Here is a 21,802-nt window from a genome sequence, read left to right as displayed (position 1 = left end):
ATCTATAAGCAATAAGCATTTCGAAAATTTAATACTAGAAAAAAAAACCCCATTAGCAATAGCAAGAAAAAACAAGTAAAAATATCTTGAAGTAAACTACAAAACTTTATTGAAGAATATAATAAAAGAACGTTTGCATATCCGGAGAAGGGATACATGCTTCTGGATAAGAACTTTCAATTTTGTAGCGATGTCCATTTTCCCCATGTTGTTTTATACAATTGATGCAATTTCAATAAATATACCAAGTTTTTGGAACTTAATATGATTCTAAAGTTCATCTAGAAAAAAAGGCTAAGACTAACCGAGAAAATATCTTAAAAGATAAGTAAAAATGGGGGTATTTATACTACCAGATATTAAAATGTACTCTAAAGGAATACATTTAAATTACAATGGAAAGACAATGTATTAGAATAGAAAAGCTCACAATTAGAGCTAGATTGTATTCCAGGATTTACTGGAGAAACATTATTGCCCAGACGTGGAAAAACTGCCATATTAAATGCTACAAGCTTTCACGTTCTCCCCCCCCCCCCCCCCCAGGAAGCTTCAGTTTTCCTTTGAGGGCTGACTCCTTTGTTTGGAGAAAACCACTTTATTGGGTCTGTTGGTTAAGCCTCAGGAGTTAAAAATTAGTGGCTTTGTAGCTAGAACTAACGACGTGACCCTTTAGTTAGATTAAGATGGATTCGGGTTAGCCTGCAGTGCGGCGAGGACAGGAGTATGGATATTACCTATCTTAAAAAAAAATATTTTTCCCTATCTAATGGGAAAAATGTTATGTCATTGTTTTCATTTGTATTTGCATGCTTATTGTGAGACTGAAGGTCTTTTATGTGTTAGTCCAGGTTAATATGTGATGCCTGGTGGCAGGTAACAATGGGAGATCCGTTTCTCTTTCAGAAGGGAGTTTGGCTAATTGGTACTGCTCTGCCTAGAAGCGTGAGAATAAACAGGTTGACTTTTTAAATTTTCCTCTAGCACTAGGCTCTAGACACCTTAGATCGGGGGCGGAGGCAGTTTTCAGGACATGGCCGAGATTTGGCGCTGAGCTGTGTCATCGCGAGGTTTGGCAGCCAGCACCGCAGTGGGTCGGAAACCTCGTGGTAGGCGAGATCCCTGCAGGACGGGAGGTTCCTCCCTTCCCCCCCAAAAAAAACTCCCAGTCATTTTCGTGAAGATCCGCCTCTCTCCTTTTTAGGAGCGTGCACTGGGTCTCGCGAGAAACCGTGTTTCCTAAAGGCGAGGCGCGGGCGGCTTCCTGCGGTGATTTCAAAGGTCTCGTAGAGAATAAATGTAATATCGCGATGGTTGTCGGGCGCATGCGGGAGCCAGTGGCGGCAGGTTGACTCCGCCCCCCGACGCTTCGTGAGGTTGTGCGTCATTTGCTTTTTGCTTCGCGTAGGTTGAGAGCGGAGCCGTAGCGACTTCGGCTTTGGTGGAAGGAGGGGGTCTGGGAAGGGCTGGGCTCTCGCTTTTCCCGTTTGGTAGAGGTTCTCGCGGGATCGCGCAGAGGCAGTCGCGGTTCGACTACAGACTGCCGCAGCAGCCTGGGAGGCGGCAGCAGCGTCTTCGGCTCGTGCTGTTCTTAGCCCATGAGTTCTCGCGGGAGTGGCGTTACGTCCTCGTGGGATCCTTTGGCAGTGGCGGAGGTAGCTTGGAGGTGGGGGGGTAGTGACTAGGGTCGGTTCGCTTGCTGTTAAGATGGCGGCGGAAGCTTATGTCTGTCCGGTTAGGACGGGAGACTGAGGTGTCGGCTGTCCGCATTTGTGACGCCTCTAAGGTACCCGGCGTGGTGGTGACGATTGGCGGAACGCTGAGGAGCCGAGAAACCGAACCTTGGGCGAAGACCACCCCGTCTGTGATCGGTTGAAGCGATACCATTTCTCTGACTTCAACCGCGTGTGGGCCCGCTTTTGCCCCACCAGTCAGTCAGCGCCTCCGTTGTCGCCGCCGCAGTGGGCAGATTGGAAAGGGTGGCGGGGGGCGGGGGGGCGGGAGTCCTGTAGTTCCTGGGATGTGTGGTTGGGGGTTAGATTTGGCCGGGAGGAGAGGAGGACTAAGGATGACTAGTTCTCCCCCCTCCCTTACCTTTTAGCGGGCCCGCCTCCGCTCTCCACCCCTGCGGCCGCCCAAATCAATCACCTAGTTTTTCTTGAGCTGGTCTCTACTTCCCGAACTCCTATGGTCTTTGACTAAGAGTTCAAGCTTTGATGCTTCTGATGTAATCCTCCCATTTCTCCCCTAATTCTGTGATCCCATTGAATCTTCCCCATCTACATGGATATTTAAGGCTGTACTTAAGAGGAGGAGGCAATACGTTTCCTTGTCATCTCTTGTCCAGTCCTACTAAGGAAGAGCTTAGCCCAAGTCCCCTATCCCGTCCGGCTTCCCTCTTCCATTGGTCCTCTTAACGCAGGTGATGAATAGAAGAACCTTTCCAGTTCTCTTCATTTATTTCATCATTATGGATGGAGCCATAGCAGCCTTCCCGTTTTCTCAGTTCTTTGTGCTTTATGACCCCAATCTAAGCACAGGGCACCGATTCCTCCAACTCTGCATGCTGTTCTTAGGCGGAACAGTGAATGGGTTGGTGGTTGGATGGTTGCTGTCTTTGTGACCTCTTTATTCTGGGGGTTGTTAGAGTTTTCCCTTCTTCATAACAAACCGCTCCCCCCCCCCCGCAAAAAAAACCCCCCACCAAAAAAGCTGTAGAGGGTAACCCTCCTGCAAACCAAATTTTTGTCCTACACCCCGCAAGCCCCCTCGAAAGCTTGGGAACTGCCCCTTTATCTTACCTTGCTCTGAGGTCCTGCGACCTCTTGGTCTATGGGAATCTGTCTTTGCTTCTGACCACCTTTTACATGCTACTCACGTCTTAATCCTTCTATTCCCTGTCCCCTTCTCCCGATACTCTTTTTCCAGCAGCTGAATTCCCTAGAGAAAACATACTTAACTATCGAGCTCTGCTAAATTCCCCCTTTCCCACGTGCTAGAAAATGAAATAGCTTTGATCGAGTATCTCCTGCCTCTCAATCCTTACCGTGCTACTTTTTTTCTGCTCCCACCATTCCATCGTTACAAAAGACAATTAATTGCCTATTTGTTTCCTTTTTAGGTTACATGTTCAGTATCATTTTAGCCCCAATGTTGCCTAGATTGAGAAACCAACATTCCCCAGTAAAGGGAAGGCAGCCTAGTATGGTGGAAATACTCTGTGCTTTGGATTCATGTTGAACTTTGTGACCATGGTCATATGACTTTTCATATTCTCAGGGTTTTCATCCGTATAATGGGGACAGTAGCACTTGTATTTGCTAGACATTTTGTGAAGTGCCTGACTTGTGGTTACTTTTTCTTAGTGTAAGAATATTTTTTCAGATACATCTGTGTTATGTGGTAGTTTTATGACCTAGGAAAGAATAAGAGATTTTATTCCTTTAACTGTAATTTTTTCATATATTTCTAGGCCAGTCCTATCAGTTTTGTATTTTTTTCCTCTTCATAGGCCAAACTATCTTCGAGGGTTCCTAATGTTTGGATATGATTCCCACCTGCATTAACCTTTTAGTCAAGGAATTTTAGTGCAAAATCACTATCCCAGAATAACCACCAGCCATAATGTTCTTCTCAAGAACTGCCCCCCCCCCCGACTTTGTCTTTTAGAAAGGGTGCTTGGTCCCTTGCTTCTTCCACCTATTCCTTCCAAGGCAGTCTGTCTTGTCATTTATCCTAGATGAGATTTGGTACCATGCTTTTCATGGTGGTGATAAAGGGAACTTTTGCTAGCTAGTTCAAATGTTTATAGTGCTTTTTCCTTACCTCCTTTGTTTGGTATATCTCAGATCAGTGTAGGATCTGCTATTATCCTGGGCAGGATAATTCCTATCTGAAAGAGTATAGAAAGGTTGTTTGGGATACCAGGCTTCTTTTCAAAGGGAATTATTCCCAGTTTTTTAATACATTACCTTGTGTTATTCTTTTGATATTTTATGTTTTCAACTATTCTAACTAAATAAAAGTGACTGTTCAATATGGAGGTAGTTTTCTTACTGTTCTATTTTGATTAGACCAATATTAAAGTGAGTGCTTTTTTTCTAATAACCTTGGTGGGTGATGGGGTTTGAAATAATAATATGATTATGAAATGTTCACCTAGGATTAAAAATTTACTGTGGGTAACCATCCAGTAATTAACTATATGTGGACACTAAAGTCCTTTGGAGGTAATAGAATTTTCCTCTTTCATGGGAGGTCAGGGGATCACTTTCTGTTTTTAGATTTTGCTTTGATGTTCTTTACAATGGGTCAGCAATGATCAGAAATTAACCTTAATTTGACTCTTGTTATGTAGAACTAGAATAAATCTGGGAATGACAATCTAGGTGTGGCCTAAAAGGTTTAATGTATTCTAGGTAGATCTCTCAGAGGAAGGAGTGGAAATACCAGTTAAAAACTTTGTCTAAGGTTCAGTGGCAAAGTTCAACCTGAGTTTCTAGGGTGTTTATCATTCGTCTCCCAGTGTGGCCAAAAAGCATGTATAAAGGTGAACATTTTTTTGTGCATGCAATTTTTTTTTTACCAAAAATAATAAATTTACCTTGGTGTATCAGTTTATCATGAGGATAAAAAATTGGTTAAAAATAATCACTATCTTCTGTAAGTTACATTTGGATTGAGAACTGAGTTGTGTTCTCAGGGGGTGTTAAATTAGAAGACTTGTTTTAGCTGTTGGTTCTGAATTGTTACTGCTTAAAGCAGGTCCTGAAAAATGTAAATTGATATGTGAGGGCGATTGCTTAAGAAATAATAACTGTGATTATGTTTGAACATTGATATAATAATGGTTAACTCCCCTACACCCTAATAAATGTTTGTATATCCCCCACCTTTTTTTTGTAGGTACATCAGTAGTCTGACCTGAGTGTGTTAGTACTCCAGAGGAACCAGCAGACCAACTTGGTCAGAAAGGTTCAGAAAGCTGTTGGAGCAGTGTTGGTATTTCCCACCAGGATGAGTATGATTGGCTGTGATTTTAGGTTAGTTTTTTTAAATCTTTGTGGGTAGTATTTGTATTTTACTTCCTGGAATGGAGATGTTGGGGGTGTATGTATTTTCCATTGTGTAATTGAGTTACTCTGGTTTCTAACATGGATCTGAAGTGGCACTAGTTGGTTCTTGTATTTAAGTGGGGCTTATTACTGAATTAAACTGTTTGAATGAATTCTGTCTGTACATGATTTTTTAATTCACCTTAAGTATCATTCAAAAAATAAAATTACAAGATTTGTCTAACCAGTTCTGTTTTAAAGACCTATGGAAATTTTCAAACCTACAACAATTGGATGGTATAATGACCACATTTAAGTTACCAACGTGTACCCATTCTGTTTCATCTATACTTCTCCCCCCTGCCCCCCCCCCAACTATTTTGAAATAAATCCCTACTGTCTATTTTTATTTGCAAATATTTGTATCTTTAAAATATAAGGGCTGTATAGACATAACCTGAAAACCATTATTACAACTCCAAAAAATTTATGCTTTTTAAAAATATCAAAGATGAAACTGGTGTTCAGATTTGATAGTTTGAATTAGGATCCAAAGTCCATTTATCACAAAGGATTGATGTGGCTCTTAAATATAGTTTAATCTGCGAGTTCCCTCCCTTTTGTATGTTTTTTTTCCTTCTGATTTATTTGTTGAAAAACTTGTCCTATAGTTTTCCCACATTTGTTGATGATATACTGGTATTGGTATCCAACCTATTCTTGCTAATATGATAAAGACCTTGGAGGAACTCATTATAATAGAACAATGGCAGTAATCTCCTGTATCCCAGTTGGAGTTGATACTGCTGGCCTAGGCACTATCCCAAAATAACTAGTCATGGATTCTTTTTTTCTGTGGCAGAGTCTGATTTAATTGATACCTGACTTCAGTTCCATGTCTTGGCCCTCCTTACTGCTCCACATGAAAAGTAGGCCTCCTTGTGGAAGAAGCTAATGTTTCCTAGATAATGACCTGATTGTGCCTTTGGGGTTTTTCATCACGGTTTCAATTTCCTTAGGTAGTTTAGTTATTTTTATACTATGTCATAATGTTGCTTTTTATTCTTTTGATGTTGGTATCTCAGCTACTCTGACCCATAACTTCTAAGCTATTGAGTCTTAGTGATGAGTTCCTCTGGCTGTAATATACTTTTTGAAATGGCAGTACTAAACAATTTTTGAGAGCTTGCACTTACATCCTGATTTCCAGTTATTTTACACAACTGTAGTTTTCCTGTTAATATTTTTCATTTTATTTATTCTGGAAATGATGTTTTTCTACCCCCTTTCCCCCAGCATAAAGTCCTTTAAACTGTTCATTTTTAAAAATATATATTTTTATTTCAGGAAGGGAGAAGGAGAGAGAGAAACATTAATGATGAGAGAGAATCATTGATTGGCTGCCTCCTACATGCTCCCTACTGGGGATCAAGCTGGGCATGTGCCCTTGACCGAACTCGAACCCGAGACCCTTCAGTCCACAAGCTGACACTCTATCCACTGAGCCAAACCAGCTCGGGCTATACTGTTTATTTCTTTCCTTGGATAACATTGGCCATTCTGGGATCTACTGTCTGTCTTTTTCACGGTCAGAACCTGAGAAAGGAAGTTGGACACAGACTCCAGCCAGCCTTTGACTTAAGCACAAATAGAGGCAGAGCAAGGCCATTTGTGCCTACCTGAAAAATGAGAGTGATTGATTCCAAGTTGAAGGGGTAAAAAGGGTATACAGGTCATAAATGAAAGTTTTTGGGGTATTAAATGAAATATGAGTGTGAATCCAGTGCTATGGATCATGAGTTCAGACTTTAGTTCTTTGTTATTAATGGAGAAATCAGATCACTAGTTGAAAATAGATGAGTATTAAATAAGTGATTTCTTGGGAAATGCAGTGTTCATTCATTTAACAAAAAATTTCAAGCATGTTAGATGTGGTGATTAGATATTTACTCTTGTAAGTTTTCTGTAGTTAGAAAGTTTGAATAGGTCACTTAAACCTGAGTTTGTGAAACTAGGATAACTAGATTTTTGGGACAGAGCTTTACACGTAGGCATTTTATTATTTGAATTGTTTCCAGAGTTCTTAACAGTTACAACTTTACAGTGGAAATGCTGTTGGATTTTTTTTTCTTCTGTTGTATGTTTTAACCCATGGTTTCAAAGTATTGAAATGCCAAACTTGGTTGCTCTGAAAATATGTGCTCTTTACAGTCCATGTTACCTCTCCTGCAGTTAGATTAAGTTGCTAAAATCTGATGTGTAGCTACAACCATATTAGGCTGCTTTACAATGATCTCACCATTTATAAGGTTGATAGTCATAAGCACTTGGGTTCTGGGTGTTTTGCTGTATTGTTCTCTGACTCGTTTTCTCAATGACTGGTTACCAGATGTTTAATATGTTAATGTCAGGGATAATTCAACTCCAGAGATTCTTTGGAAGCCTCCTCATTTGATGTGTCATAGGGGTTGAGTGGCTAAAACTTGATGTACTTGTTGACCAACTTGGTCTTCTGGTTATAGCAATGCTTTCAGATAGTGAAGGAGTGGCTCGCTATGAGTAAAACAACTATGTATTTTGTTTGGGCTGTTAACCTGAGCATTTTCAACTTTTAGTTCCCTTAGAAAGTTTTTAACCATTTGGCTTTAAAAATTACAGTGGTGACATGGATTGGTCCCAGAATGTGATTTTACAGAAAGTTGGAACTTGTTTTAGCTTCTTATGAATGTATCATTAAATGGAGATTGGTATTGTAGATCAATTCAGTCTGGATTGCTAGTGGACTAGATCCGTGATTGGCAAACTGCGGCTCGAGAGCCACATGGGGCTCTTTGGCCCCTTGAGTGTGGCTCTTCCTAAGCCTTAGGAGTACCCTAATAAAGTTAATAACAATGTACCTACCTATATAGTTTAAGTTTAAAAAATTTGGCTCTCGAAAGAAATTTCAGTTGTTGTACTGTTGATATTTGGCTCTGTTGACTAATGAGTTTGCCGACCACTGGACTAGATGGAATATGAAAGTTCTTTTCAAACTTGAGATTGATTGTGTAATCTTAGCTATTGAGAAAGAAAGTGATCTTTCCTTTTCAATAATCTTTAAGTAATAACAAAAAAGGGACTAGGAGTAGGGAGATGCAAATTATTCTGGAATAATCATTTAGATTTTAAAGATTGGTAAGTGAACATGCTGCCATGAATTTATGTACCATCTTTAGCATAACCCAGGTTTTAAGTCCTTATAACTAGATACCAGAGATAATTACTCTGGAAATACTTGGGTGTGTTGTATTTGGTGACTATTTATGTTTTGGAACACTTTTGGAAGATTGCTTTAATGATTTCATTATTTGCTGCAATTATTTTCTTACTTGCCTGTCTTTATAGTGAAGCATATTTCTCCTGGCCTTTACTTTTTTGTTTTTTTATACTTCTACTGCTAATTATTTATTACATTCTGCCAATTGAGTTTTTAGAGATGGAAGTACCTTTCATCACAATAATTAAGAACACTGGAGCCAGACTCCCTGGGTTCAGGTTTTGACCTCACTTTTTTTTTTTTTTTTTTACCAGCTCTGTCATCTTGTGCAAATTATTTAACCTCTGTGCCACAGTTCTTAATCTGTAAGATGGTAATAATAGTGTTATCTACTTCATAGGGTTTTGCAGAAGTTTAGCTGAGTTAATGCATATAAAATGCTTAGAACAATGGGTCTAAACTTAATGGAACATTAGAATCACCTAGAGGGCTTGCTAAAACACAAATTGCTGGGCTCCACCCCCAGATTTCCTGATTCTGTAAGTGGGTAACGTGTTGAGAATTTACATTTCCAACAATTTCCCAGGAGATGTTGGTGAGCTGGGAAACAATGCTAGGCATAGAGTGTTAACTGGTGTGTGTTTTTTTCTGGACTACTTTCTCAGTCCCTGAGTAAAAATACTTCACTCTTCAGTGCTGTTTAGTACTGCCTTCATCTAGAAGCAGTTTTGAAATATTTTGTTAAAGTGGTTTTCAAAATATGGCCTAATATCAGTATCAGCAGTATCACCTGGGAATCTGTCAGTAATTCACATTCTCAGGTTCCACTCTTGCCTGTATTTTTTAAATGTGTCTTGCCTGAACTGGGGTGTCTTAGACTCTTTGAACAGCTTTATTGAGATATAATTCACATCCCATACAATTCGCCCATTCAAAGTATCCATTGGTTTTTAGTATGTTCACATTTGTACAACCATTACCACATCAGTTTTAGAACATTTTCCTCACTTTATGTTTTTATATATTTGTATATTCTGGGCATTTCATACAAATGGAATCATGCCGTATATAAGCAGCTTTCATGTGATTAAAATGTTTTTCTAATTGCAAAAAGTAGAATACAGATAAAGAAAACCACCCCAAAACAATTTATAGTTAAATTATTTTAAGGCAAACAATTTTGTAACTACTACCCTATCAAGAATTAAAACTCTGCCTGTCACCTAGAAGTCCTTCCATGTGCCCATCCCAATCACAGCATCCTCCCTCTCTCAGAAAGTATCTGCTGTCCTGACTTTATAGTAATCACTTCTTTGCATTTTGTTATGGTTTTATTATCCAAGTGTGCGTCCCTAGATAGTATAATTTACTTTGTCCATTTTTAAAAACTTGATTAGTCTTTTAGATATCTACAGTATAATTTCCCTTTTTTGCTTTTTCCCTATACTATGCCTGTTGAACTCAGGCCATTTGACCTGTAGTTTTCCACAGACTGAATTTTTCTGGTTGCATACTCGGCACAGTTCAACATGTTCCTCTGTCCTCTGTATTTTCTGCAGATTGACAGCTGGATCCAGAGGCTTTATAACTTCAGGTTCATTCCCTTTGGCAAGAATATTGGCAGTGCTGTGTTCATTCACAATATTCATCAGGTTGTAATGATGTCTTGGATTTTTTTTTATGTTAACAGCTATTGCTGTCCAAAGCTTAGATCTGTTAATTCATTGAAAGTGTCAAAATAGTGATGTTCTAACTCCATCATTTTATTTTCATATATTAGCTGGAATAATTTTATAAGGTTACTCAGTGATATAACTTATATAAGAAGGGCAGGAAAAATGCTTCATTTAAAAATTTTTTCTGGCCCTAGCTGGTTTGGCTCAATGGATAGAGCGTTAGCCTGTGGACTGAAGGGTCTCGCGTTTGATTCTGGTCAATAGCACATCCCCGGTTGCCGACTCGATCCCTGGTGGGGGGCGTGCAGGAGGCAGCCGATCAATGTTACTCTCTCATCATTGATGTTTCTATCTCTCCCTCTCCCTTCCTCTCTGAAATTAATAAAAATATATTAAAAAAAATTTTTTTGGCCACTTAACACTTTGGGCAAGTAACCTAACCTGTCAGTTGCCTCTGTGGAAAATGCCATAGTCTTGGGTATTAAATGAGAAAATGTAACGTTAGTACACTATAGGTAGTCAGTAGATAATAATTTCTTTAACATTCTGTTTTGCTTAATGCTTCCAACAGCAGGAGTGGGCAGTCATAGTGGTGAACTGATGGCCAGTTAGCAAAACATGCCTGGACCCTTCAAGTCTGTGTTGGGATCATCAGATGGTGGAAAGGAGTGGGGTTTGTTCTTTGGTCATTCGGGGTCTAAGGCTCTGATTAATTATAACGGAATGTTCCACCAGAGTAGTTTTTCACTTTTCCAAGGCTCAAGACTCACATTTATACCCTATGAAGTGTCTTACCCAGTTCTATGGTGATGTGCAATACATTGTTTGCCCTGGTCTCCCTCCATCTACACAGCCCCCTATTGTTCAAGCTTATTCTGTTCAGGGTTCTGCTGTAACCTTAGTAATCCATAATGAATCTTCCTTATAGTCATCAGTATCACTATTAACATATTTGATTGGCCCATATATAGCAGGTTAGAAAATAGGTAGATATTCTTTTTATATAAAAGTACAGCACTAGATACATAGTAAGTGCTTAATAAATTGGAAACTATTAAAGTTAACATTCTATCTTTTTCCCCCGCCCCGCTCACATCTTACCTCTCTTCATTCAATTAAATAAGTACTATGAGCTGGGAACATAGAATGAATGAAAGTTGGTCTCTGCTCTTGAGAAACAGCCCAATTAAAGACTAAGAAAGACCATGTTTAAAGTTCCTTAGCCTTTTCCTTTGTGTTATCATTGTTTCCCCCTGCTTTGTCCATGCATAATATAATCTATTGTTTCTCAAAGTTCTTCTTAGCTCTGATTCCCTCCCCAGCCTTTGAGACTGCTGATATGTGAGAAAGCCTGCAATTGTCTTCTGTGTATACAGAGTAATATCAAGAAAAACCTTTGGGCCAAGATTAGATTCCAAAGTGGTACATGTGGTTGACACTACAGTATCAGTTTATGGTCTTTAGATGGACCTACACCTGGTCTCCAGCTTCTGTCCTGTTGCTTTGTCTTCTTCTGACCTTCTCCTTCATCCACCCAGATGTTTGTTACATAAAGATAGAGGCTCCTTGTTGGCCCACAGACTGAAGAGTCCCAGGTTCAATTCTGGTCAAGGGCACATACCTCGGTTGCAGGCTCGATCCCTGGCCCTGGTTGAGGCACATGCCTGGTTGAGGCAACCAGTCGATTGTCTCTCTCACATCGATGTTTCTCTCTCTTTCCCCCCTTCCCTTCTATTCTCTCTAAAAATCAATGGAAAAATATCCTCAGGTGGAGATTAACAACAAAAAATAAATAAAATAAAAAAATAGAGACTCCTAAACCCAAGTTGATCTATTTAGTATAGGGGTCCTCAAACTTTTTAAACAGGGAGCCAGTTCACTGTCCCTCAGACCTTTGGAGGGCCGGACTATAGTTTAAAAAAAAAAAAAACTATGAACAAATTCCTATGCACACTGCACATATCTTATTTTGAAGTAAAAAAACAAAACGGGAACAAATACAGTATTTGTATTTGCATGTGGCCTGCAGGCCGTCGTTTGAGGACCCCTGATCTAGTATGTAAAGGGACAGCTGTACTTCTTATAAACTAGGATTTGAGTGGACCTAGGGTTTAATCACGGAATTTTCATTCTCATCTATGAAATGGTAATCAAGAAGCCTACTTAATCAGCTGCTGTAAGCATTAAAGTGAGATGATGTATTTTAAAATGTTTAAATTATAGAGTGCCCTACAATGATAAAGCTGTTGTACTTTATGTAAAATAAATACTTAATAGCTATGTTACTTGGGGCAAATTACTTCAGCACTAAGCCCGTTTCCTAGTCCTTTAAGTGGGGCTGATGATAACCCATTCACTCAACAAGTATTTGAGGGCATAGTACTGTCAGATACTGGGAATACAGAGATAAGCAACTAGAGAATGGAGGGCAGCATGGTTTACTATGGGAGGGAGACCTATAAATCACACTCAAAGGGATCAGTACAATATCATGAGAAGTGAACAGAATTGGCTGTAGCATTTTACAGGAGGGCATCAGAGAATGTTACATAGTAATTTTGTTAGGGTTAAACAAGATACATGAAAAGTACATCATGGACTCAAAATGCTATACAAGTTAAGTTAAATATATCCCAAATGTATCAATTGCCTCAACCATTGTTTCATTTCCTCACAAGACTTGTACTTTAGATGCATTTATTTCTTTTAGCTTGATGTTATGAACTCCTGAAGGGTGTTATGTATTCCTATAGTAGAGTAGCCTGAAAGTAATAACTTTATAATCTGAAAGGATTATTTTCAGCCACTTTATCATAATTTTCAGTTTCTATTACTGAATTAATTTAGAAGAAACTAGAAAATGTATTGTTTCAGAAAAAGATTCCTACTCCTACAGCATATTCAGTCACCATTAACATTTTGTGTTCTCATGTTTTTTAAAACAATATGTTTTTATTGCTTTTAGAGAGAGGGGAAGGGAAGGTGAGAGAGAGAAAGAGAGAGAGATATCAGTTGCCTCCCGTTTGCACCCCGACCTGAGACTGAACCTGCAGCCTGGGCCTGTGCCCTCACCAGGAATCAAACCAGCATCCTTTCGCTGCATGGGATGATGCTTCACCAACTGAGCCACACAGGCCAGGGCAGTATGTTCTCATCTTAATGATAAGAGTGACATTTAGAAAATTTGGGATGTGGTTTTTCAATAATAGGAACTGAAAAATGTCTAATAACAAGAATAGATACTCAAACTAAGCATCAGAAATGCAAATTAAGATATCTCTTTTAACCATTAGAATGGCAAAAATAAATTTTTTTAAAAATAGTGAGTCCTAGCAGAAATATAGGGAAAAGTCTGATCTTAAATAATGCCCACAGTGGTATAAATTAATACTGCTATTTTGGAGATAATTTTGGCAAGTTGCAAGATAGTATCGATTATAGGATGCTATTTATAAGTGTTTTTTAAACTGTGGTAAACTTGTTAATATTTATTTGGGAGGAGTGGTTTATAGGATGCTATTTATAAGCTTTTTAAACTGGTAAACTGTTAATATTTATTTGGGAGGAGTGGTGAAAAAGAATTTGAGCTTGTTCTATAATATTTGCATTTCTGTTTCTGAGAAATTTTAAATATACTGAAGAGTACAGAGAATAATATAATAACCCCTTTCCTACCCCTCCCTGAATTGATAATTTTTAACATTTATTTTTGCCTCAAGTCTTTTAGAGGGGAGGTAATACTTTTTCACCCAGTGTTCCCTTCCCTTCTATGAGCATTACCATGAATTGCTTGGATTTTTATACCATGAGAATGGCATAAATTACTCAGGTAAGTAGAAATTAAAAAACTATGTGCTGTCCACACAACAATCTGTTATCTCTTGTGTAATATTAAATTTACATACTATTTTATTTTAGAGTTTGTGAAATCTTAATCATTTGTTCATTTTAATATAACTCTTGTTTGAAAACACTTTCTTGACTTTATCTTTAAGTAATGTTCTTCATGATTATAGAAGTATACATTGCTTATTATTGAAAAACACTGATAAGCACAGAAATCTGAAATTCTGCCATTCAAAGATATTTTGGTAATACAGTATATTCTTCCAAGGCTTTTCTTTATGCCTGTGTAGCATAAACATTTAAAAAAATAAATTTTAAAAATGTAATCCATTACCTTCCAACTTTTTAATTTTGAAAATTTTCAAACATAAAAATGCTAAAAGAATAATAGCACAGGAGCGTTTGTATATATCATCAGCAGTATCCAACAATTTAAGAATTTGCCATATTTGATTTATATGTGTATTTAACTTTTCTGAAGCATATGAAGAATGACACTTCATCCTTAAATCCTTCAGCATGCATGTGTCAAATAGCACATCCTTGCTTTGATTAGCATTTTTATAATTACTGGTTGAGAGTTCTTTGTATATTAAAAGTACTAACACTTTATCCTCTTTCAAATATTTTCTGCTAATTGTTTGAGATTTTTATGTAGTCAAATCTGCCCCCTTTTTTTCTTTCATTTGTGGTTTCTAGATTGTGTGTCTTGCTTGGAATTTCTTTGCCAAGATTACAAGAATATTTTCCTACATTGTTTTCTAATGCTTTTATAGTTTAGTTTTTATGTTTGAGTCATGGTGTGAAGTAGGTATGTGCTTTTTGTTGTTAATCCTCACACAAGGATATTTTTCCCATTGATTTTCAGAGAGAGTGGAGGGGAAAGGAGGGAGAAACATTGATGTGAGAGAGACACATTGATTGGTTGACTCCCATACATGCCCCAACTGGACTGGTATCAAATCTGCAGCCCAGGTCTGTACTCTTGACTAGGAATCAAACACGCAACCCTTCAGTGCATGGGTTGACACACTAACCACTGAGCAACACCACCCAAAAGCACATACCTGGGTGGCAGGTTTATTTTCATCCAAATGGTTACCCAAAAGCTCCTGTTTTCCATCTTGGGAAAACTTATTTGATCTTTCAAAATGCGCTCAGCTTGAAAGTGAATTATTTGGAAAAGTGTAATTTATGGAGGAGGGCAAAGGTGGGGGGATAGATTACATCTTAATACTGTCAACAATTTTAAAAAGTTGGATTTATGCCAAGTAGAAAACTGGCTTGGTTGCCATTTTTCTCTTTAATTTTGAGAACAATTCAGATTAGTTGTGTTTAATACTTAACATTTATCTTGAACTGAAGGCAAAGCATTATAGACAGTGTTTCAAGGGATCTTAGTAATTACATTCCCATCTGATGTATGTTTGAGGCCCAGATTGTCCTAAGATCACAAAGTCCGTTGGTGGCAGTGAACTAGACTACCTTTGCATACTGTTCTTTCATTTTCAGCTAACACCTTTCATGTTAAAGATACAAGTATTTTATTTTATTTATCTTTTTAATATATTTTATTGATTTTTTACAGAGAGGAAGGGAGAGGGATAGAGAGTTAGAAACATCGATGAGTGAGAAACATCGATGAGCGAGAAACATCGATCAGCTGCCTCCTGCACACCCCCTGCTGGGGATGTGCCCGCAACCAAGGTACATGCCCTTGACCGGAATCGAACCCGGGACCCTTTGGTCCGCAGGCTGACGCTCTATCCACTGAGCCAAACCAGTCAGGGCAAAGATACAAGTATTTTAAAGCAGCCGATTGTTTACATGGTTTGGTTTCTTTAAAGAACATTGGGAATGATTATGTACCAGGCTGTGTGTGGTACTGTTAAATTTACTCAAACAGTAGCAGTTATGTCTGTATGTTAGGACATGGGCCTTTTTCTAAATGCTTTGTTTAAAAAAAAAATCAGTGAACTAATTTGATCCTTAAAACAAACCTGTGAGGTTAGAATTATTTTCATCATACTGAAAGGAGCTTGCTATCATGTTGATAATTGCTATAAATAACTTATTTTTCTAAACCAGTGGTCACCAGCCGGTGGTCCGTGGACCTTTGGTGGTCCGTGAGGTCCAAAAGGTTGGTGACCGCTGTTCTAAACCATATAAAAGAATCTTTGTCTCTGTTCCTTCCAAATTCATTTGAACCAGCTCAAAATAATTGAGATACACTTAAAAGCTCTGATTGTTAAGTGGTATGGCCCAACCAAACATTATTTCGTAGACTATAAAACTTGTGAATGAGTCCCGGAGCATCATCATAGTTTAGTTTTTCGGTTCATGTCAGTACTTAAGGCTAACAGTCTTCTAGAGCAAGCATGTCAAACTCACGGTCGGCAGGCTGCATGCTTCAAGTTTGATATGCTTGGTCTAGAGATTAATATGTACTTTGTTCTCCTTCATATGCAGATAACATGTAGAAGGATGAAAAGACCAGCTCTTTTTGCTTTTGAGTGTGTGTGAGAGAGAGAAGTGGTGTGGGGGAGAAAGAGGGGTGGAGAGAGAGAGACACCCAGCATAAGATTGCTGACCTTAGATTAATCTGGAGCTAAAAGAAATGTAACAAAGAATGATATGGCTCACTCTTTGCCAGGCACAATCCTATGGACAGGTTATTGTTTATTTTACGGAGGTTTACTGACTCAAGAGTGGTATGGTAACTACGTAAGATCATATAGCTAGTAAATAGAATTTAAGCCCAGTTATGTCTGACTCCCAGGCCTCTCCATTATGCTGTTGTCGTCTACTTCATTTTGACTTTGTTCCATAGTATTCCTCACTCTCTGTCTTTAAATTTAAAATAATAATCAACGTATATGGTAACAAATAAAAATACATTACTGGGGTACTTCCTTCTCCCATATAGATATATCTTTTGCCAGAATATTTTAAGCCATGAAGACATAGCTTTTATTTAGAAATATGCTTAATCTGGCTTTTATATAGAAGGTTTTTTCCTTTTCTACCTTCAGTGTACTTGACTAGAGGGTTTTTTGGTTTTTTTTTAATCCACACCCAAGGATATTTTTTCTCCATTGATTTTGAAGAAAATGGAAGGGAGGGAGGAGGGGGGGGGGAGAGAGACACATTCATGTGAGAGAGACACAGCAATTGGTTGCCTCCTATACATGCCCCCAACTGGGTCTGGGAATTTAACCTGTAACCCTTGGGTTCAAGGGCTGATGCTATAACCACTGAACACCAGCCAGGGCAGGACTAGAGGATTTTTTTAAATCCAGGTATACAGAATTCTCCCTTACACAGAGGAGATTTAATCTTTAGAGATGTTGCATATTTCTTTGAAAACTCAGGGATATGACAGAACTGGAGCTGAATAATGCAAAAGGGTTGGAATTCTTTTCTTTGGTTTCCTGTACTATATTTGGCAGCCTATCATGTGGCTTTAGAGGAAATACCATATACCTGTGTTTCATAAGTGAAAGCAAAAACATTGGACGGGCCTGCCTGGCATGGCTCAGTGGTTGAGCATTGACCTATGAACCAGGAGGTCACAGTTTGTTTCCTGGTCAGGGCACATGCCCAAGATGTGGGCTTGATCCCCAGTGTAGGGCGTGCAGGAGGCAGCCAATGAATGGTTCTCTCTCATCATTGATGTTTCTATCTCTCTCCCTCTCCTTTCCTCTCTGAAATTAATAAAAAATATATATTTTTAAAAAACATTGTATGGCTAAACAGACAGTGTCTTGGAGATCAAGTTATGGATCTCTTTAAGAAGCCAGTGAAAGCTATCAACTATCTTCCCAGAAAAATAACAACACATGCAAAGTTTTTTCATAAAATTTTAGGAGTTTTGTATTGATCCTTCAACATAGGACAAGAAGAAATCTAAAGATTTCTCCATGTCATTAAGGATGTCCAAACACTGTGTTTTTTTGTTCTTGTATTTTCTAGTATTTTAGAATAAAGCACTATGACCAAAGATAAAAGCTGGGCCAATTGTTTCACTTTTACTAAAGGTATTTTCTGCTTTATGCAACTTTAATCTCTAAAAATCCATTTTTTTTAAAAAAAAAAAGCAAGAGGATTATGGTTGGTGTTACATAAGGATTTATTTAATGTACTGTTGAACTTGTGATTATTTTTCTGCTTTGCTTTGGACACTAGGAAGTTGTAATTGTGCATTTTGTGTACTAGAGTTTCATTGCTTTTATATTACCATTACTCCTAATCTTCCTTTTTTTTCTGATTTTGCATTTCTGTACACCGGGCTAATTCATAGCACCCATTACAATACCCTGTGTATAGTATGTTCATTTATGTAGTATTTGTTGAGTGGAGAGATACAGATTGAATGAATTGTATAAATAGGTTTTTCTCAGTTGAAAATTTCACCAAAAGAGTTTAATGTGACTTGGATTTTTTTAGCTTCATTAAACATTTATTGGATAGTCATTCATTCATTTATTAATATAACAACAGTTTCTGTGCTGGTGACAGAAACACAAAGATAGTACACACAGTTCCATTCATGCAGAACTCTAGTGAAGAGATAGACATGTAAATAAATAGAAGTATGTTGGTTTAGGGTATATACGCAGGGTACATTGGGGACACAAAGGAGAGGGTGGCCAGTTTTACTTCGGGGGGAGATATCTAAAATAGCTTCATAGAGGAGGTGACACTTAAGCTGAGGTCTAGGGGATATGCAGAGAACAGCAGCCATTTCAGCAGAGAGCAATAGCAATTTGAGTCATTGTATCAAAAGTCTTGAATGTTGGGGGGAACTGTAAAAAGCTTGACATGATTAAGCATGTGGAATATTATGTGATGTCATGGCCCTGGTAAGAGGGAAACAGGTACTAAGTCCTAGCTGTCTTGCATGCTGGGTTAGGTAAGGTAGATAGATGATGTAGATAGATGTTGAGTTTATGGGGCTATTGCTCTACCAGCAATGTGGAGGGTGGAATGGAGGGATTTGGCAGGATAAAGTCTTAATTTAAAATATTTTTAATTTATGAGATTTTCAAACATACACAAAAGTTAGAAAATAGTATAATAAAACCCTGTGTACCTGTTGCCCAGCTTCAGCAGTTATCAACACGTGGCTTTTGTTTTATTTAGACCTTACTCCCTCTCATTACTTTAAAACAAATTCCTAAGTGAGTAACAAATTGGCAAAGCATAATTAATATCTAACAAGGTGCCTCTCGAGTCTGGCTGTGCACCTAAATCACCTATACAGCTTAAAAATCACCACATATCTAATGAGTCAGATATTTGTATGGCCAGACATTTTTTTTAATATATTTTTATTGATTAAGATATTACATATGTGTCCTTGTCCCCACGTTACCCTCTACCCCCCCCCCCCCCCGTTGTCCGTGTCCATTGGTTAGGCCTATATGCCTGCATGTAAGTCCTTTGGTTGATCTTTCCCCCTTTCCACCACCCTCCCCTACCCTCCCTCCAAAGCCCGACAGTCCAATCAATGCCTCTCTGTCTCTGGATCAGTCCTTGTTCATCAGTTTATGTTGTTCATTATATTCCACAAATGAGTGAGATCATGTGGTATTTATCCGCTCTCCAGTTCCATCCATGCTGTGGCAAATGGTAAGAGTTCCTTTTTCTTCTTCCTCTTCTTAAAGAATACCTTTCAGCATTTCATATAATGCTGGTTTGGTGGTGATGAACTCCTTTAGCTTTTTCTTATCCGTGAAGCTCTTTATCTGACCTTCTATTCTGAATGATAGCTTTGCTGGATAAAGTAATCTTGGTTGTAGGTTCTTGCTATTCATCACTTTGAATATTTCTTGCCACTCTCTTCTGGCATGCATGGTTTCTGTTGAGAAATCAGCTGACAGTCGTATGGGTACTCCCTTGTAGGTAACTGACTATCTTTCTCTTGCTGCTTTTAAGATTCTCTCTTTGTCTTTTGCTCTTGGCATTTTAATTATGATGTGTCTTGGTGTGGTCCTCTTTGGATTCCTTTTGTTTGGGGTTCTCTGCGCTTCCTGGACTTGTAAGTCTATTTCTTTCACCAGGTGGGGGAAGTTTTCTGTCATTATTTCTTCAAATAAGTTTTCAATATCTTGCCCTCTCTCTTCTTCTGGTACCCCTATAATTCTGATGTTGGTACGCTTGAAGTTGTCCCAGAGGCTCCTTACACTATCTTCATATTTTTGGAATCTCTTTTCTTTTTCAGTTGGGTATTTTTTGTTTCTTTGTATTTCAAATCTTTGACTTGATTCTTGGGATCCTCTTGTCTGCTGTTGGATCTCTGTAAATTATTCTTTATTTCAGTCAGTGTATGCTTAATTTCTAGTTGGTCCTTTTTCATGTCCTCCATGGTCTCACTATACTTATTGAGGGACTCATTAAATTTATCCGCGGTTTCCATAAAATTCTTGAAAAACCTTATAAACGTGGCCTTGAACTCTATATCCCAGTCATTTGCTTTCCTCCGTTTCTGCCATTTGTGACCTGTTTCTTTGTCTCCGCATTTTGGCTGCTTCCCTCTGCACTCCACCTCTGCAGCTCCTCTGGCTCTCAGTGTGCTTTTCTTTCCTTCTAGTTGTAGAATTTACACTCAGCCAGCTCTCCTGTAGTTCTGGATGAATCCGGCTTGTGTTTTTGATGCATTTATCAATTGTTGTGGGAAGCAGCAATTTCCCAGTGTTTATCTATGCCGCCATCTTAGTTTCCCTCAGCCAGACATTATTAGTTCAAATATGTCTTGGGTGATTTTGCACAGCCAGGGTTGAGAACTCAAGATTTAATTTTTAAGTAGTTTGACTTCTGGTGGATGTATTTTCCTGAACTCAATGAATGCTGCCTGTGGCCCTTCTGTGTGAAGTTCACCTATTAGATAGCAGAGGCTTTTCTATGTGGTTAAGTTCTTGACATTTGAATAAAGAGCATTTAAAGGCTGATGTCTTAATTTTCTGTTACAGAGGGTAAGACTGAAAAGTACTTGCAGCAACTTTGAAATTGGATGTGATGAAATAGGGAATAAGTACTTACTGTTATAATAGGTCTTTTGCACCAAATCCAGTCACAATTTAGGAGGGGGATGGGAGAGACAGACCATTCTTAAAGGGTAGACTAGGATTATTCCAGAGTATCAATTTAAAATGTATAGACCGGGACTCTTTCTCTCCTCTTTAATTTGCATAACTTTGCTGTTTTTATTTTTTGTTTGGGAATGCTAAGAAGGGCTCCTTGGCATTCTGCCATTTCCTCTCTGCTGGCAAAACTGATCTACAACTTTGGTGAGCCCTAGTTTGTTGCCAGATTCTTTTGATGCCAGTTTCTCTCTCTAAGTAATTGGAAGTAGTGACCAGAAGGATAACTTCTGGATCTGCAGTTTCCCAAGACAGTAGTATGGAGGATGTGTTCTCAGACACCATTCCTACCTCCAAAGTCATGACTGTTGAGGTATCAGATTCTTCTTTGGTGCCCTTGCCATATTTTCTTTGAGTATATGGAAGTACTGAAAAACACCAAGAGCAAGCATATACACTTACCTGAGGTATAGTGTTTTCAGATTTTGAAAGACATACTATGTCAAGGTATTTTTGCAGATAATTTCCAGATTTGTTTTGAGTAAAGGCTATTTCAGTTGCTTTATTATTACTTTGTGTTTATTTTCCTTAACATCAGCAAACATTGAACAATTACTATGGACTGCTGTTTTTTTCTGCATGACGTTTCTTTAATGAAATTTATTGGGGGGTAACATTGGTTAACATAATTTTCAGTGTACAGCATAATTCAACATCTGTGTACTCTGTTAGTTGCTTTGTTATACATCTTGTTATCCGTGTCCAATAAAATCTAGGTCAGCAAATCCTTTGGGTCAGGTTTTATGCAGTCAAGGATAGGGATATTGGTATCTGTAGGGAGGGGTGGTGGGGTGCATATAGACATTTTATATGCTGTGAAGTTGTGGA

The 21,802-nt window shown here is 38.4% G+C and overlaps 1 protein-coding gene across 2 annotated transcripts in view; it reads left to right on the top strand.

Annotated features, from left to right (window-relative positions):
• The first annotated feature begins 1,411 nt into the window (after positions 1–1,411).
• The window catches only part of HUWE1 (HECT, UBA and WWE domain containing E3 ubiquitin protein ligase 1), a 150,475-nt gene continuing 130,084 nt past the window's right edge, over positions 1,412–21,802 (top strand). The window contains exons 1-2 of one of the 2 annotated variants that reach the window (XM_059679142.1): positions 1,412–1,655; positions 4,906–5,042. The gene's annotated coding sequence lies outside the window, so the exon portion shown is untranslated. The remainder of the gene's footprint in view (positions 1,656–4,905; positions 5,043–21,802) is intronic. The other variant, XM_059679143.1, reaches the window with a different exon arrangement.

This window comes from Myotis daubentonii, chromosome X (genome assembly GCF_963259705.1).
Source record: "Myotis daubentonii chromosome X, mMyoDau2.1, whole genome shotgun sequence".
In the NCBI taxonomy this organism is placed as follows: Eukaryota; Metazoa; Chordata; class Mammalia; order Chiroptera; family Vespertilionidae; genus Myotis; species Myotis daubentonii.
The sequence above is the reverse complement of the archived record's forward strand: the minus strand, read 5'-3'. Positions and strand labels throughout refer to the sequence as shown.